The sequence below is a fragment of the Entelurus aequoreus genome, linkage group LG12, assembly GCF_033978785.1.
Source record: "Entelurus aequoreus isolate RoL-2023_Sb linkage group LG12, RoL_Eaeq_v1.1, whole genome shotgun sequence".
NCBI lineage: Eukaryota > Metazoa > Chordata > Actinopteri > Syngnathiformes > Syngnathidae > Entelurus > Entelurus aequoreus.
The window spans coordinates 7,798,645-7,817,212 of record NC_084742.1 but is presented as its reverse complement, the minus strand read 5'-3'; the positions used below and the strand labels follow the sequence as shown (position 1 = coordinate 7,817,212).

The 18,568-nt window shown below is 35.9% G+C and overlaps 1 long non-coding RNA gene across 1 annotated transcript in view; it reads right to left on the bottom strand.

The window, feature by feature from the left end:
- The window catches only part of LOC133662659 (uncharacterized), a 229,791-nt gene that overhangs the window by 18,641 nt on the left and 192,582 nt on the right, over positions 1-18,568 (bottom strand). Inside the window, exon 4 of the long non-coding RNA XR_009828133.1 lies at positions 2,510-2,644. This is a non-coding gene — a long non-coding RNA (uncharacterized LOC133662659). The remainder of the gene's footprint in view (positions 1-2,509; positions 2,645-18,568) is intronic.

The following is an 18,568-nucleotide window of genomic DNA, read 5'->3' as shown; positions in this document are numbered from 1 at the left end:
CCAAAGCAGGTGTTGCAGGTTAAAAATGAACTTCCTGTTTTAATGCCTCGAACTGGAAGTAAAACCGTCCATAGCGTTTCTGCACAAAAGGATTCATCACGCCAAGCAACGTTTGCAAGTTTTACAATACAACTAAAACTATTCATACTTACTAAATTGTCTCGTGTGTGTGTTTTTTGGCCCAAATTTCTCAATAAGCTTCAGTCCTACACAAAAACATCAAATATGTAATGTTGTGTTTTTTGGACCATTTTGAAGGACTTTTGATCAGATAATGACAAAGGTACAAATGAGTAAAGTAATTTGAGTCATGCAAATTTCTACTAACTGTGACATCATTTAATCCACGTCCACATTTGTCAGGACATAACAATGTTTGTCCATAGCGTTTCTACTCATATGGATTCTTCATTCATCACTTCAATCAACAGTTTTACAATAGAACTAAAACAATTCTTACTTACTAAACCGTCCCCCGTGTGATGTCTGCAGGAGTGTTTTCATGCATATTTGTACGTGCAATTGTAATATAAGCAAGCTAGCGTCTTTAGCATTAGCTAAGATGCTAATACGTTTACGAGTGTCTGTGTTGGTATTATTAACTTACAATGGAATTTTTTTTGGTATTGATTCAGTTTCACAAATTCCTCAGAAAATTCACCAAAACGTCACCGTGGAGTTATTGAGTCTGTTTCGCTGATTGGAGAGCTAGCTTCCGCAGCTAGTGGGTCCATGACAATGACTTCTGTTTTGTTTGATCGTCCGTTTTACTGCCGTGTTACAGACACCGTTTGGAAACAATTAAGGTATGTAAATAAACGTTTCCAAATATTCCTGTGGAAATAACTTTTCACAATGTATATATCGGCGGCTTAGGTGTGGCTATATAAATATGGAAACATATTTATTTCATTTCATTTAGTGGGTTCGGCTTGTATACCAATGTGCTCTATAGTTCAGAGAATACAGTATATAGCATATAGATAAAAAAATAAAAATAAAAACTTCATGGGAGGTATGAAAAAAAAAAGATAAAATAATATATTTTTAAATATTTTAAAACCACTGAGCTACCCTATGACATTATTGACGCCATTTATCGAGCCTTTTTATTTATTTCTTTATCTAAATTTGTATTGATTTTAAAAAATGTATTAATCCATTCATTTATTTATTATAATAACGTATCCTTTTAAAAATAAACAAACGTATATTTAAAAAGTATGGAAAAAGTATTTATTTTTGTTTATTTAATTTTTGACAAATGCAACTAAATACATGTTAAAATGTAATTTAAAGTTTCCACCAAATAAGTAACCCACAAGAAATATATATAAACTAAAATAAAACTGATAAATAGAGATGACGATAAATGCTTTAAAAAGTAATATCGAAAATGATCGGTATCGTTTTTTTATTATCGGTATCGGGTTTTTTTATTGTTTTTTTTAAATTAAATCAACATAAAAAAACACAAGATACACTTACAATTTGTGCACCAACCCAAAAAACCTCCCTCCCCCATTTACACTCATTCACAGTCATTCACACAAAAGGGTTGTTTCTTTCTGTTATTAATATTCTGGTTCCTACATTATATATCAATATATATCAATACAGTCTGCAAGGGATACAGTCCGTAAGCACACATGATTGTGCGTGCTGCTGGTCCACTAATAGTACTAACCTTTAACAGTTAATTTTACTCATTTTCATTCATTACTAGTTTCTATGTAACTGTTTTTATGTTGTTTTACTTTCTTTTTTATTCAAGAAAATGTTTTTAATTTATTTATCTTTTATTTTATTAATTTTTTAAAAAAAAGGACCTTATCTTCACCATACCTGGTTGTCCAAATTAGGCATAATAATGTGTTAATTCCACGACTGTATATATATCGGTATCGGTTGATATCGGTATCGGTAATTAAGAGTTTGGACAATATCGGAATATCGGAAATCGGCAAAAAGCCATTATCGGACATCCCTACTGATAAACTAAAAAAAAAATACAAATGGATCAGTCAAATAAGTACAGGCAAAAGAAGCCAGAGACAACCGCACTCCTGAATGTCCCCAACACGGTGCAGCAATACACAACAGCAGACAAAAGGCTCATCAATTACGCACCTTTCGATTACTTTTCAATCGGGGTTCAATTTGAGAACAGTCTTACATCTTTTAGGCAACCACGCCATACTTCCTGAAACCTCAGAGAACCTATTACTTGTATGTATTACTAATGATATATGTTTATTCATATTAGTTTGATGTATTACTGTTTATTTACTGTTATGTCACTGTTGCCTTGTCTTCAAAGGCGGAGCAGAGGCTTCAAGAAAAAACTTGATCTTTTAGTGTTTCTATACAACATAGTTTTAAAAAGAAGGATGGAAGAAGTATTATTTTACTAATAAAATACTAGTACAGTAGAATACATTTTCCATACTTTTAAATATATTCAAAAAAAAAAAAAATCATATTACTAGCAATATTTTGGCACCATTACCTACTGACTGCATCTTTTCAAGAATATCCAGTCCCTCCTGGGTTCTGCGATGGCGCCGATTCTATCAGGGTTGGGTCGCATTGTAGCGGCGCTTGTGGTCCCAGAATGCAGCAGTGCTGGTTAAAGTCTCCTTTCCTGTCAAATGCAGGAAAAGTGAAACCTGGCACAGGGAACCCACACAGGAAGTAACCACGGCTCAACTTAGTCTTGATTGTTCATGTACAACAGGTGTGAAGAGCAGCGCTCAGAGGCAGGAGTAAAGTCACTGCAGGTTAACACACACACAGAACAGGAAGTACAACCAAAATAAGAGCGCCAGACAGGAACTAAAAATACCAACAAACTCAAATTCAGGATTGTTTTCACCCAATTTAATTTGTCTATGAGCAGCACTCAAATGCGCAAATCAACTGTTTTATCAAAAACATTTTTATTTTTTTAATAAAAAAATGTTTATTTCTTGTGTAGAGGGAGTAGGATCAATAATGTGGACCAATATATCAGCTGATTTTTTTTTTTTTAATGCATAGTGTGGTGCGTGTTTTTTTCTTGTACATTTTACATTTTATTATTATTCTTTTTTAAATTTTTAAATGTAACTGTTTCTTGTAGACTTTTCATTTTAGCCTTATTTCTTATTTAATCTGTGTACTTACTTCACTTTATGTTTTGTGGGATAAAGAAAGGTTTATATTTGATCTTATCTTTGTAGCTCAAACGGCAAAATTGTCGTCCTCCCGTGTAGCTCAAGCTTACTTCCTGTTCCTGTCTACAGCACTAAGTCTTCTGGGTAAAATAGTATAAAAAACATTTACTTTCAAATTTAAATGCATTTATTTATTTATTCAACTTTTTTTTTTATCAAGGATAAGGCAAATAAGAACATATTTGCGTTTGCAATGCTGACCTAGCAAAGAGGCAGCATATATATATATATATATATATATATATATATATATATATATATATATATATATATATATATATATATATATATATATATATATATATGAATACATGTCTATATATACTGTATATATAGACATGTATATGTGAATATTTGTATATGTGTATATATATATATATATATATATATATATATATATATATATATATATATATATATATATATATATATATATATATATATATACAGTACAGGCCAAAAGTTTGGTCACACCTCCTCATTCAATGTGTTTTCTTTATTTTCATGACTATTTACATTGTAGATTGTCACTGAAGGCATCAAAACTATGAATGAACACACGTGGAGTTATGTACTTAACAAAAAAAAGTGAAATAACTGAAATCATGTTTTATATTCTAGTTTCTTCGAAATAGCCACCCTTTGCTCTGATTACTGCTTAGCACACTCTTGGCATTCTCTCGATGAGCTTCAAGAGGTAGTCACCTGAAATGGTTTTCACTTCACAGGTGTCATAGTTTTGATGCTTTCAGTGACAATCTACAATGTAAATAGTCATCAAAATAAAGAAAACGCATTAAAATAAGAAGGTGAGACCAAACTTTTGGCGTGTAGTATATAGATATATATATATATACATGTATATATACAGTATACATATATATACATACTGTAGGTGATTATTGCATATTGTTTCTTCATGTCTTTTAATAAAATCAGTCAAATTAACTCAGTGTGTTATTAAATTGTACTTTGTTCCAAACAGATTCACCTTAAAAAAAAAAGGTGCATTCAAATAATGCAGTTACAGGAAGATTATAAATGGTCTACAGTAGAGATGCCGATAAATGCATTAAAATGTAATATTGGAAATTATCGGTATCGGTTTCGACCTCCCGATTTTCCTGGGAGACTCCCAAATTTCAGTGCCCCTCCCGAAAATCTCCCGGGGCAACCATTCTCCCGATTTCCACCCGGCCAACATTATTGGGGGCGTGCCTTAAAGGCACTGCCTGTAGCGTCCTCCTTAACCTGTCGTCACGTCCGCTTTTCCTCCATACAAACAGCGTGCCGGCCCAGTCGCATAATATATGCGGCTTTTACACACACATAAGTGAATGCTTGATCAACAGCCATACAGGTCACACTGAGGGTGTATAAACAACTTTAACACTGTTACAAATATGTGCCACACTGTGAACCCACACCAAACAAGAATGACAAACACATTTCGGGAGAACATCCGCACCGTAACACAACATAAACACAACAGAACAAATACCCAGAACCCCTTGCAGCACTAACTCTTCAGGGACGCTACAATATACACCCCCCCCGTCCCCCCCCAAATTCCAAGCTGCTGTTTTGAGGCATGGTAAAAAAAATAATGCACTTTGTGACTTCATTAATAAATATGGCAGTGCCATGTTGGCATTTTTTTCCATAACTGGAGTTGAAGTGGTTCTCTTATTTTGGAAAACCTAGTTTTTGATTGATTGATTGAAACTTGTATTAGTAGATTGCACAGTACAGTACATATTCCGTACAATTGACCACTAAATGGTAACACCCGAATAAGTTTTTTAACTTGTTTAAGTCGGCGTCCACGTTAATCAATTCCTTGTAAAGTTACATTGTTTAATGCAGTGGTCCCCAACCACCGGGCCGCGGACCGGCTGATTGGTACCGAGCCGCACAAGAAATTAAAATTTTTTTTTTTTCTTAATGAAATCAACATAAAAAACACAATATATACATTATAGATCAATATAGATCAATACAGTCTGCAGGGATACAGTCCGTAAGCACACATGATTGTATCAATTTATGTAAAAAAAAAAAAAAAAAAAATTTTTTTTTAAATACACCCCCCCCCTTCCCCCCAAATTCCAAGCTGCTGTTTTGAGCCATGGTAAAAAAAATAATGCACTTTGTGACTTCATTAATAAATATGGCAGTGCCATGTTGGCATTTTTTTCCATAACTGGAGTTGAAGTGGTTCTCTTATTTTGGAAAACCTTGTTTTTGATTGATTGATTGAAACTTGTATTAGTAGATTGCACAGTACAGTACATATTCCGTACAATTGACCACTAAGTGGTTACACCCGAAAAAGTTTTTCAACTTGTTTAAGTCGGGGTCCACGTTAATCAATTCCTTGTAAAGTTACATTGTTTAATGCAGTGGTCCGCAACCACCGGGCCGCGGCCCGGTACCGAGCCGCACAAGAAATTTAAAAAAATAAATAAAAATATATATATATTTTTTTTTAATGAAATCAACATAAAAAACACAATATATACATTATAGATCAATATAGATCAATACAGTCTGCAGGGATACAGTCCGTAAGCACACATGATTGTATCAATTTATGTAAAAAAAATAAATATATATATATATATATTTTTTTAAATACACCCCCCCCCAAATTCCAAGCTGCTGTTTTGAGCCATGGTAAAAAAAATAATGCACTTTGTGACTTCATTAATAAATATGGCAGTGCCATGTTGGCATTTTTTTCCATAACTGGAGTTGAAGTGGTTCTCTTATTTTGGAAAACCTTGTTTTTGATTGATTGATTGAAACTTGTATTAGTAGATTGCACAGTACAGTACATATTCCGTACAATTGACCACTAAATGGTAACACCTGAATACGTTTTTTAACTTGTTTAAGTCGGGGGTCCACGTTAATCAATTCCTTGTAAAGTTACATTGTTTAATGCAGTGGTCCCCAACCACCGGGCCGCGGCCCGGTACCGAGCCGCACAAGAAATTTAAAAAAATAAATAAAAATATATATATATATTTTTTTAATGAAATCAACATAAAAAACACAATATATACATTATAGATCAATATAGATCAATACAGTCTGCAGGGATACAGTCCGTAAGCACACATGATTGTATCAATTTATGTAAAAAAAAAAATATATATATATATATATATTTTTTTTTTTTTTAAATACACCCCCCCCAAATTCCAAGCTGCTGTTTTGAGCCATGGTAAAAAAAAATAATGCACTTTGTGACTTCATTAATAAATATGGCAGTGCCATGTTGGCATTTTTTTCCATAACTGGAGTTGAAGTGGTTCTCTTATTTTGGAAAACCTTGTTTTTGATTGATTGATTGAAACTTGTATTAGTAGATTGCACAGTACAGTACATATTCCGTACAATTGACCACTAAATGGTAACACCCGAATAAGTTTTTTAACTTGTTTAAGTCGGGGTCCACGTTAATCAATTCCTTGTACCCGATTGGTAACGAGCCGCACAAGAAATTAAAAAAAAAAAAATAAATAAAAAAACTTTTTTTTTAATGAAATCTACATAAAAAACACAATATATACATTATATATCAATATAGATCAATACAGTCTGCAGGGATACAGTCCGTAAGCACACATGATTGTATTAATTTATGTAAAAAAAAAAAAAAAAAAAAATATTTTTTATTTTTTTAAATACACCCCCCCACCCCCAAATTCCAAGCTGCTGTTTTGAGCCATGGTAAAAAAAAATAATGCACTTTGTGACTTCATTAATAAATATGGCAGTGCCATGTTGGCATTTTTTTGCATAACTGGAGTTGAAGTGGTTCTCTTATTTTGGAAAACCTTGTTTTTGATTGATTGATTGAAACTTGTATTAGTAGATTGCACAGTACAGTACATATTCCGTACAATTGACCACTAAATGGTAACACCCGAATAAGTGTTTTAACTTGTTTAAGTCGGGGTCCACGTTAATCAATTCCTTGTAAAGTTACATTGTTTAATGCAGTGGTCCCCAACCACTGGGCCGCGGACCGGTTGGTACCGAGCCGCACAAGAAATTAAAAAAAATAAAATAATTTTTTTTTTTTTTTTTAATGAAATCAACATAAAAAACACAATATATACATTATATATCAATATAGATCAATACAGTCTGCAGGGATACAGTCCGTAAGCACACATGATTGTATTAATTTATGTAAAAAAAAAAAAAAAAAATTGTTTTTTTTTTTTTAAATACACCCCCCCACCCCCACCGGTCCGTGGGACAAATTTTCAAGCGTTGACCAGTCCGCAGCTACAAAAAGGTTGGGGACCACTGGTTTAATGCATCCAGCGGGGCATCACAACAGAATTAGGCATAATAATGTGTTAATTCCACGACTGTATATATCGGTATCGGTTGATATAGGAATCGGTAATTATCGGAATATCGGATATCGGCAAAAAAGCCATTATCGGACATCTCTAGTCTACAGTATACTGGCCCGAGGGCAGGCTAAACATGGCTGCCACAATGTGAGAGGAGCAAGAGGATCACAGTGCACAGTCAGCATTCAACAACAACAAAATGCGTACATTCTATTTGGATGTAAAACAGCTCTTGAAGCATGTCTGTATCTTGGCACTTGCTGGAGAGAGCCTCATTATTGCCTTTCAAAGGCTCTCCCAACACCTCGCCACCTGTGGTCCCCCTCTTGGGTGGTTAACGTCAATCGCCTCGCCGTCCACGCAGGCCGACTTCTGAGGCAGGAGGCTCCTGTCCGTCTCCCGCCACAAGCTCATGCATTATTCGCAGGGAAATTTCGCCTCCATTTGAAGAGCGAGCCGGGCAGAGCTTTGAAACGCCAAGGCGGCGCCTTGTAGACAGAAAGTGGCCGACTTGAAATGTAGCCAGAGATGAGTGACTATTGCACGCGGAAGAGGCTGGATATGATTGGCTTAGACACGCAGCTCTTATTCCAGCGAATCACGTCGTACATTATTAACTTGCCAAAAAGAAGCAAAGTGCATGAATTAACACCAATAAAAGAGCAATTAAATAAAAGAAAACAATATTTGCCTCTACATATATGTACAAAGTATCGGTATCGGTAGCGCTCAGTATTGGATCGGAAAGAAAATCCGTGGTATCGCACATCACTAGTTAGCACTCCAGCTCACATAGGTATGCTAGTTTAATAGGGGTCTCCTGCTCCGATATCAGAGAAAAAAAAAAATATCGGACAGTCCGTTAACATCAAAATTTCCTCCAATAATCTGTTTTAGGGAAGTCATGTACACACATGGTAGGCTAGAGCCTACTAGGAGGTAGCAGCTACACAACAGCTAAGCACACAATAGCACACAAGCCAGTCATACGAATTTAGTCTAATTCAGGGGTCCCCAAACTATGGCCCACGGGAAGTACCAAGTGAGAAAAAATAAATAAAAATATATGAAATATATATATATATATATATATATATATATATATATATATATATATATATATATATATATATATATATATATATATATATATTTTTTTTTTTTTTTATTTTTTTATTTTATTTTTTTTTAATTTATTTTTTTATTTTTTTTTTTATTTTTTTTTATTATAATTTTTTTTAAAATCTGTCCTTTCTATTCCATTTTATACTTCTTGTTACTCTCTGGGTCTCCTAGCTGTTCAGGCAAATCATATTGTCTAAAAATGCATTTTCCCATCGATAACATGACATCATCGCGCCGCAGTGTCAGTCAATTAGCGCGCAAGGAATATTTATATATATATATATATATATATATATATATATATATATATATATATATATATATATATATATATATAAAGGGACACACAGTAGAAAATGGATGGATGGATGGATGGATATATATTTTATATATATATATATATATATATATATATATATATATATATATATATACACAGCCCGGCCCCCGGCCAAATCTTTTTAACCCAATGCGGACCCCGAGTCAAAAGGTTTGGGGACCCCTGCCTTAATTGAACAACATTGCAGTCTAAAACAGCACATTTGTCAATGTAAACATGTATCTAATAATTATAGTTGCATATTACTTACACATAAAAAGTCTCCAAGGCAGAAGCCTATTAGAAAGTACAGTACCTAGTAACAAACGTGTCCGCGTCATGAACTGTATCTTAATTAATTATTGTAGCTACTAGTTTTAAGGGCCGTGAATCTTTGGGCACCACACGATTCGATTCGATTCTTGGGGTTAACGATTTGATTCAGAATCGATTTTCAATTGAAAACGATTCGCGTCTCAAAATCAATATTTTTTTAATAGATTTTTTTTTGCCCTGTGCGGTCACTCAGGCAAATCATATTGTTGATGTAGATGCCCATATCTGCTGTACATATTTACTTTACAAAAGAGAAGCGTGGGATACTTCTCCTGTTGCCTTATTTGTATTTGACTTTATTAAATGGATTTATTTCATGTTTGGCGCAGCCGGACCGGAGCAGGAGGGGATAGAAAAAGAAAAAAAGGAAGACCTAGGGGAAAATTGCGGGGACAAGAGGGTGATAAGACAGAGAAACAACAACAACAACAAACAATAATAACAATAACCACAAATAATCAGCAAATAAGATATGTACAAATATGATGGTAAAAGTGATAGCAGAGAAGCAGTTAGTGAAGCAAATATTAATAATACAGAAATGACCATGAGCATTATTACACTACAAATGGAGCAATAGAAATAGCAAAAATTGATAATGAAAAATAACAATAATTACCTCTATTATCAACAATACAATCGTTCAAATGCAACAGTACATATAAGTAATGATAACTTGAAATACAAAAGAAAGCAGATAAATGGAGGTGAAGAAAGACAAGCGAACTGTATTAACCTTGTAGATTGTTATAGTACCAATAGGTTAAGCTTTGTCAGTGTGCCATGTGTTACCCAGTTTCTCCTAGGGCAGGGGTCGGCAACCCAAAATGTTGAAAGAGCCATATTGGAGCAAAAATACAAAAACAAATCTGTCTGGAGCCGCAAAAAGTTAAAAGCCATATAACATACAGATTGTGTGTCATGAGATATGAATTTAATTAAGATTACTTAAAGGATACTAAATGAGCTCAAATATAGCTACAAATGAGGCATAATGATGCAATATGTACATATAGCTAGCCTAAATAGCATGTTAGCATCGATTAGCTTGCAGTCATGCAGTGACCAAATATGTCTGATTAGCACTCCACACAAGTCAATAACATCAACAAAACTCACCTTTGTGCAGTCACGCACAAAGTTAAAAGTTTGGTGGACAAAATGAGACAGAAAAAGAAGTGGCATAAAACACGTCCTAGAAAGTCGGAGAAAGTTATACATGTAAACAAACTACGGTGAGTTCAAGGACCGCCAAAATTAGTAGGACAAAACGGCGCTCGCCAAATACTCGAATCAGTGAAGCATGTTTAATACAAACAGTGTGATTTATAACAATTAGGGAGGTTTGTGTCATGTTTGTCCTCCTACACAAACCATATTAACACAAAAAATATATTTTTTTCCCCTCATCTTTTTCCATTTTTAATACATTTTTGAAAAAGCTCCAGAGAGCCACAAGGGCGGCGCTAGAGCCGTGGGTTGCAGACCCCTGCCCTAGAGTAACAACGTTAATATATGCTTGATGAAACGTAATTATGTGCATGAGTGTATGCTTGTGTGCATATTGTATATGTATATGTTAATGATAAATGTACACTACCGTTCAAAAGTTTGGGGTCACATTGAAATGTCCTTATTTTTGAAGGAAAAGCACTGTACTTTTCAATGAAGATAACTTTAAACTAGTCTTAACTTTAAAGAAATACACTCTATACATTGCTAATGTGGTAAATGACTATTCTAGCTGCAAATGTCTGGTTTTTGGTGCAATATCTACATAGGTGTATAGAGGCCCATTTCCAGCAACTATCACTCCAGTGTTCTAATGGTACAATGTGTTTGCTCATTGGCTCAGAAGGCTAATTGATGATTAGAAAACCCTTGTGCAATCATGTTCACACATCTGAAAACAGTTTAGCTCGTTACAGAAGCTACAAAACTGACCTTCCTTTGCGCAGATTGAGTTTCTGGAGCATCACATTTGTGGGGTCATTTAAACGCTCAAAATGTCCAGAAAAAGAGAACTTTCATCTGAAACTCGACAGTCTATTCTTGTTCTTAGAAATGAAGGCTATTCCACAAAATTGTTTGGGTGACCCCAAACTTTTGAACGGTAGTGTATATGTATATAAATATGTAACATTGTATATGTTAAACATGTACAGTATGTTTGTACAGTGAGTGTGCGTGTGGATGTACAAACTTTGAGTGTGTAGGTATGTACTGTATTTGTGTATGCATTTTGGAGCGTAGGTACCTATGTATGTGCATAAATACCTATGTGTGTGTTTATGTATGTATTAATAAATGTATGTACGTATGATAGCCCCAATATATGAATTTATATGTATATATATACATATATATATTCTGAAACTGTCAGAAACACACAAAATAATCCAAACAATATAAAATGAGGGACAAACAACTATAAATCCAATGCGTCCCGGTTGGATACTGTAAAATGTATTTTTGACAGGTTTTTAAAAGCACATCTGCCTCTGTGTTTGAGCACCCACGCATCAAATTAACTGTCTAATAAAAGTGTGAAAGCCTGGAAGCGCCGTTAACCACCTGCCATTTGTTAGCAAAGTCACGAATGATTGACGACTCCAAAGATGCAATTATAGGAGGAACGTCTCCGCGAGGTTGACAATGGCCATTAGCGCCGCTTTTATGTCCGACAACTAACCCAGCACGTCTTTTCAAAAGTTTATCTTCTCTTCTGGAACTTCCGGGCCAAGTATTTTCAGAGAAGAAAGAGAACCTGACCCCATCCTTCGTCTACCTCTGCAGTGCTTCATGGGATCCTGGGTCCCCACAGCAGCTGTGTTCCAATTAGAGAGCCCTGACTTGCGTGCCCCGTATTAGCATTCCATTTAGGCTCCGCCTGCCCCTTGCCGGGCCTCCACAGCGAGGTGGTCCACCGAAAACTGTCACCGGAGGCCCCCTCGGCTAAGGCTGCCCACTAGTCCCGCTAATTGACTCTTGATCCACCTACGGCGCACAGGTGAGCCCGTGTCGCATTAGCTCTGATTTAACACAAAATGGAATATCATCTTCACTTTGCCGCTCTTTCCCATCTAGCGGTGCATTAAATGGGTCCAGAGTCCATTTGAAAGGCACCCCCAGAGATGTCGGTTCAAAGATGTGCTATGGTGAAGATAATTAAAAGAAAGTTTGCCGTACTTTTTGGAGCGTGTGACTCTTAAAAATGGGCACTTTTTAAAAGTTCCACCCCAGAGAGAGAGGCGTGTGAATATGTGAGAGGAAAAAATGCCAGTTGAATGTGTGAGAGGAAAAAAAATGTCAGTTGAATGTGTGAGAGCGTTTCAGTTGCGTGTATGAGAGAAAAAATAAACTTTCAGTTGTGTGTGTGAGAGTGTTTCTGTAGTGTGTATGAGAGTGGTTCAGTAGTGTGTGTGAGAGAAAAAAAGAGTGTTTCAGTGGTGTGTGACAGAGTAATATTTCAGTAGTGTGTGAGAGAAAAATATTTCAGTTGTTTGTGTGTGTGTTTCTGTAGTGTGTATAAGAGTGTTTCAGTAGTGTGTGTGTGTGTGTGTGACATAACAACATTTCAGTAGTGTGTATGAGAGTGTTTCAGTGGTGTGTGACAGAGTAATATTTCAGTAGTGTGTATGAGTGTTTCAGTAGTGTGTGAGAGAAAAATATTTCAGTTGTTTGTGTGTGTGTTTCTGTAGTGTGTATAAGAGTGTTTCAGTAGTGTGTGTGTGTGTGTGTGTGTGTGTGTGACATAACAACATTTCAGTAGTGTGTATGAGAGTGTTTCAGTAGAGTGTGAGAGAGTGTTTCAGTAGTGAGTGAAATAACACAATTTCAGTAGAGTGTATGAGAGTGTTTCAGTAGTGTGTGTGTGTGTGACATAACAACATTTCAGTAGTGTGTATGAGAGTGTTTCAGTAGAGTGTGAGAGAGTGTTTCAGTAGTGAGTGAAATAACACAATTTCAGTAGAGTGTATGAGAGTGTTTCAGTAGTGTGTATGAGAGTGTTTCAGTAGTGTGTATGAGTGTTTCAGTAGAGTGTGAGAGAGTGTTTCAGTAGTGAGTGAAATAACACAATTTCAGTAGAGTGTATGAGAGTGTTTCAGTAGAGTGTGAGAGAGTGTTTCAGTAGTGAGTGAAATAACACAATTTCAGTAGAGTGTATGAGAGTGTTTCAGTAGTGTGTATGAGAGTGTTTCAGTAGTGTGTATGAGTGTTTCAGTAGAGTGTGAGAGAGTGTTTCAGTAGTGAGTGAAATAACACAATTTCAGTAGAGTGTATGAGAGGGTTTCAGTAGTGTGTATGAGAGTGTTTCAGTAGTGTGTATGAGAGTGTTTCAGTAGTGTGTGTGAGGAAATAATTCAGTAGTGTGTATGAGAGTGTTTCAGTAGTGTTCGTGAGAGAAAAACATTTCAGTTGTTTGTGTGAGAGTGTTTTTGTAGCGTGTATGAGAGTGTTTCAGGAGTGTGTGTGAGAGAACAAAATTTCAGTAGTGTGTATGAGTGTTTCAGTAGTGTGTGAGAGAAAAATATTTCAGTTGTTTGTGTGTGTGTTTCTGTAGTGTGTATAAGAGTGTTTCAGTAGTGTGTGTGTGTGTGTGTGTGACATAACAACATTTCAGTAGTGTGTATGAGTGTTTCAGTAGAGTGTGAGAGAGTGTTTCAGTAGTGAGTGAAATAACACAATTTCAGTAGAGTGTATGAGAGTGTTTCAGTAGTGTGTATGAGAGTGTTTCAGTAGTGTGTATGAGAGTGTTTTAGTAGTGTGTGTGAGGAAATAATTCAGTAGTGTGTATGAAAGTGTTTCAGTAGTGTGTGTGAGAGAAAAACATTTCAGTTGTTTGTGTGAGAGTGTTTTTGTAGCGTGTATGAGAGTGTTTCAGGAGCGTGTGTGAGAGAACAAAATTTCAGTAGTGTGTATGAGTGTTTCAGTAGTGTGTGAGAGAAAAATATTTCAGTTGTTTGTGTGTGTGTTTCTGTAGTGTGTATAAGAGTGTTTCAGTAGTGTGTGTGTGTGACATAACAACATTTCAGTAGTGTGTATGAGAGTGTTTCAGTGGTGTGTGACAGAGTAATATTTCAGTAGTGTGTATGAGTGTTTCAGTCGTGTGTGAGAGAAAAATATTTCAGTTGTTTGTGTGTGTGTTTCTGTAGTGTGTATAAGAGTGTTTCAGTAGTGTGTGTGTGTGTGTGTGTGTGTGTGTGACATAACAACATTTCAGTAGTGTGTATGAGAGTGTTTCAGTAGAGTGTGAGAGAGTGTTTCAGTAGTGAGTGAAATAACACAATTTCAGTAGAGTGTATGAGAGTGTTTCAGTAGTGTGTATGAGAGTGTTTCAGTAGTGTGTATGAGAGTGTTTCAGTAGTGTGTGTGAGGAAATAATTCAGTAGTGTGTATGAGTGTTTCAGTAGTGTGCGTGAGAGAAAAACATTTCAGTTGTTTGTGTGAGAGTGTTTTTGTAGCGTGTATGAGAGTGTTTCAGGAGTGTGTGTGAGAGAACAAAATTTCAGTAGTGTGTGAGAGAAAAATATTTCAGTTGTTTGTGTGTGTGTTTCTGTAGTGTGTATAAGAGTGTTTCAGTAGTGTGTGTGTGTGACATAACAACATTTCAGTAGTGTGTATGAGAGTGTTTCAGTAGAGTGTGAGAGAGTGTTTCAGTAGTGAGTGAAATAACACAATTTCAGTAGAGTGTATGAGAGTGTTTCAGTAGTGTGTATGAGAGTGTTTCAGTAGTGTGTATGAGAGTGTTTTAGTAGTGTGTGTGAGGAAATAATTCAGTAGTGTGTATGAAAGTGTTTCAGTAGTGTGCGTGAGAGAAAAACATTTCAGTTGTTTGTGTGAGAGTGTTTTTGTAGCGTGTATGAGAGTGTTTCAGGAGCGTGTGTGAGAGAACAAAATTTCAGTAGTGTGTATGAGTGTTTCAGTAGCGTGTGAGAGAAAAATATTTCAGTTGTTTGTGTGTGTGTTTCTGTAGTGTGTATAAGAGTGTTTCAGTAGTGTGTGTGTGTGACATAACAACATTTCAGTAGTGTGTATGAGAGTGTTTCAGTGGTGTGTGACAGAGTAATATTTCAGTAGTGTGTATGAGTGTTTCAGTCGTGTGTGAGAGAAAAATATTTCAGTTGTTTGTGTGTGTGTTTCTGTAGTGTGTATAAGAGTGTTTCAGTAGTGTGTGTGTGTGTGTGTGACATAACAACATTTCAGTAGTGTGTATGAGAGTGTTTCAGTAGAGTGTGAGAGAGTGTTTCAGTAGTGAGTGAAATAACACAATTTCAGTAGAGTGTATGAGAGTGTTTCAGTAGTGTGTATGAGAGTGTTTCAGTAGTGTGTATGAGAGTGTTTCAGTAGTGTGTGTGAGGAAATAATTCAGTAGTGTGTATGAGTGTTTCAGTAGTGTGCGTGAGAGAAAAACATTTCAGTTGTTTGTGTGAGAGTGTTTTTGTAGCATGTATGAGAGTGTTTCAGGAGTGTGTGTGAGAGAACAAAATTTCAGTAGTGTGTATGAGTTTCAGTAGTGTGTGTGAGAGTGTTTCAGTGGTGTGTGAGAAAATAACATTTCAGTAGTGTGCATGAGAGAGTTTCAATAGTGTGTGAGAGAAAAACATGTCAGTTGTTTGTGTGAGTGTTTTAGTAGTGTGTATGAGAGTGGTTCAGTAGTGTGTGTGAGAGAAAAAAAGAGTGTTTCAGTGGTGTGTGACAGAGTAATATTTCAGTAGTGTGTGAGAGAAAAATATTTCAGTTGTTTGTGTGTGTGTTTCTGTAGTGTGTATAAGAGTGTTTCAGTAGTGTGTGTGTGTGTGTGTGACATAACAACATTTCAGTAGTGTGTATGAGAGTGTTTCAGTGGTGTGTGACAGAGTAATATTTCAGTAGTGTGTATGAGTGTTTCAGTAGTGTGTGAGAGAAAAATATTTCAGTTGTTTGTGTGTGTGTTTCTGTAGTGTGTATAAGAGTGTTTCAGTAGTGTGTGTGTGTGTGTGTGTGTGTGTGTGTGTGTGTGTGTGTGTGTGTGTGACATAACAACATTTCAGTAGTGTGTATGAGAGTGTTTCAGTAGAGTGTGAGAGAGTGTTTCAGTAGTGAGTGAAATAACACAATTTCAGTAGAGTGTATGAGAGTGTTTCAGTAGTGTGTGTGTGTGTGACATAACAACATTTCAGTAGTGTGTATGAGAGTGTTTCAGTAGAGTGTGAGAGAGTGTTTCAGTAGTGAGTGAAATAACACAATTTCAGTAGAGTGTATGAGAGTGTTTCAGTAGTGTGTATGAGAGTGTTTCAGTAGTGTGTATGAGTGTTTCAGTAGAGTGTGAGAGAGTGTTTCAGTAGTGAGTGAAATAACACAATTTCAGTAGAGTGTATGAGAGTGTTTCAGTAGAGTGTGAGAGAGTGTTTCAGTAGTGAGTGAAATAACACAATTTCAGTAGAGTGTATGAGAGTGTTTCAGTAGTGTGTATGAGAGTGTTTCAGTAGTGTGTATGAGTGTTTCAGTAGAGTGTGAGAGAGTGTTTCAGTAGTGAGTGAAATAACACAATTTCAGTAGAGTGTATGAGAGGGTTTCAGTAGTGTGTATGAGAGTGTTTCAGTAGTGTGTATGAGAGTGTTTCAGTAGTGTGTGTGAGGAAATAATTCAGTAGTGTGTATGAGAGTGTTTCAGTAGTGTTCGTGAGAGAAAAACATTTCAGTTGTTTGTGTGAGAGTGTTTTTGTAGCGTGTATGAGAGTGTTTCAGGAGTGTGTGTGAGAGAACAAAATTTCAGTAGTGTGTATGAGTGTTTCAGTAGTGTGTGAGAGAAAAATATTTCAGTTGTTTGTGTGTGTGTTTCTGTAGTGTGTATAAGAATGTTTCAGTAGTGTGTGTGTGTGTGTGTGTGTGACATAACAACATTTCAGTAGTGTGTATGAGTGTTTCAGTAGAGTGTGAGAGAGTGTTTCAGTAGTGAGTGAAATAACACAATTTCAGTAGAGTGTATGAGAGTGTTTCAGTAGTGTGTATGAGAGTGTTTCAGTAGTGTGTATGAGAGTGTTTTAGTAGTGTGTGTGAGGAAATAATTCAGTAGTGTGTATGAAAGTGTTTCAGTAGTGTGTGTGAGAGAAAAACATTTCAGTTGTTTGTGTGAGAGTGTTTTTGTAGCGTGTATGAGAGTGTTTCAGGAGCGTGTGTGAGAGAACAAAATTTCAGTAGTGTGTATGAGTGTTTCAGTAGTGTGTGAGAGAAAAATATTTCAGTTGTTTGTGTGTGTGTTTCTGTAGTGTGTATAAGAGTGTTTCAGTAGTGTGTGTGTGTGACATAACAACATTTCAGTAGTGTGTATGAGAGTGTTTCAGTGGTGTGTGACAGAGTAATATTTCAGTAGTGTGTATGAGTGTTTCAGTCGTGTGTGAGAGAAAAATATTTCAGTTGTTTGTGTGTGTGTTTCTGTAGTGTGTATAAGAGTGTTTCAGTAGTGTGTGTGTGTGTGTGTGTGTGTGTGTGTGTGTGTGACATAACAACATTTCAGTAGTGTGTATGAGAGTGTTTCAGTAGAGTGTGAGAGAGTGTTTCAGTAGTGAGTGAAATAACACAATTTCAGTAGAGTGTATGAGAGTGTTTCAGTAGTGTGTATGAGAGTGTTTCAGTAGTGTGTATGAGAGTGTTTCAGTAGTGTGTGTGAGGAAATAATTCAGTAGTGTGTATGAGTGTTTCAGTAGTGTGCGTGAGAGAAAAACATTTCAGTTGTTTGTGTGAGAGTGTTTTTGTAGCGTGTATGAGAGTGTTTCAGGAGTGTGTGTGAGAGAACAAAATTTCAGTAGTGTGTGAGAGAAAAATATTTCAGTTGTTTGTGTGTGTGTTTCTGTAGTGTGTATAAGAGTGTTTCAGTAGTGTGTGTGTGTGACATAACAACATTTCAGTAGTGTGTATGAGAGTGTTTCAGTAGAGTGTGAGAGAGTGTTTCAGTAGTGAGTGAAATAACACAATTTCAGTAGAGTGTATGAGAGTGTTTCAGTAGTGTGTATGAGAGTGTTTCAGTAGTGTGTATGAGAGTGTTTTAGTAGTGTGTGTGAGGAAATAATTCAGTAGTGTGTATGAAAGTATTTCAGTAGTGTGCGTGAGAGAAAAACATTTCAGTTGTTTGTGTGAGAGTGTTTTTGTAGCGTGTATGAGAGTGTTTCAGGAGCGTGTGTGAGAGAACAAAATTTCAGTAGTGTGTATGAGTGT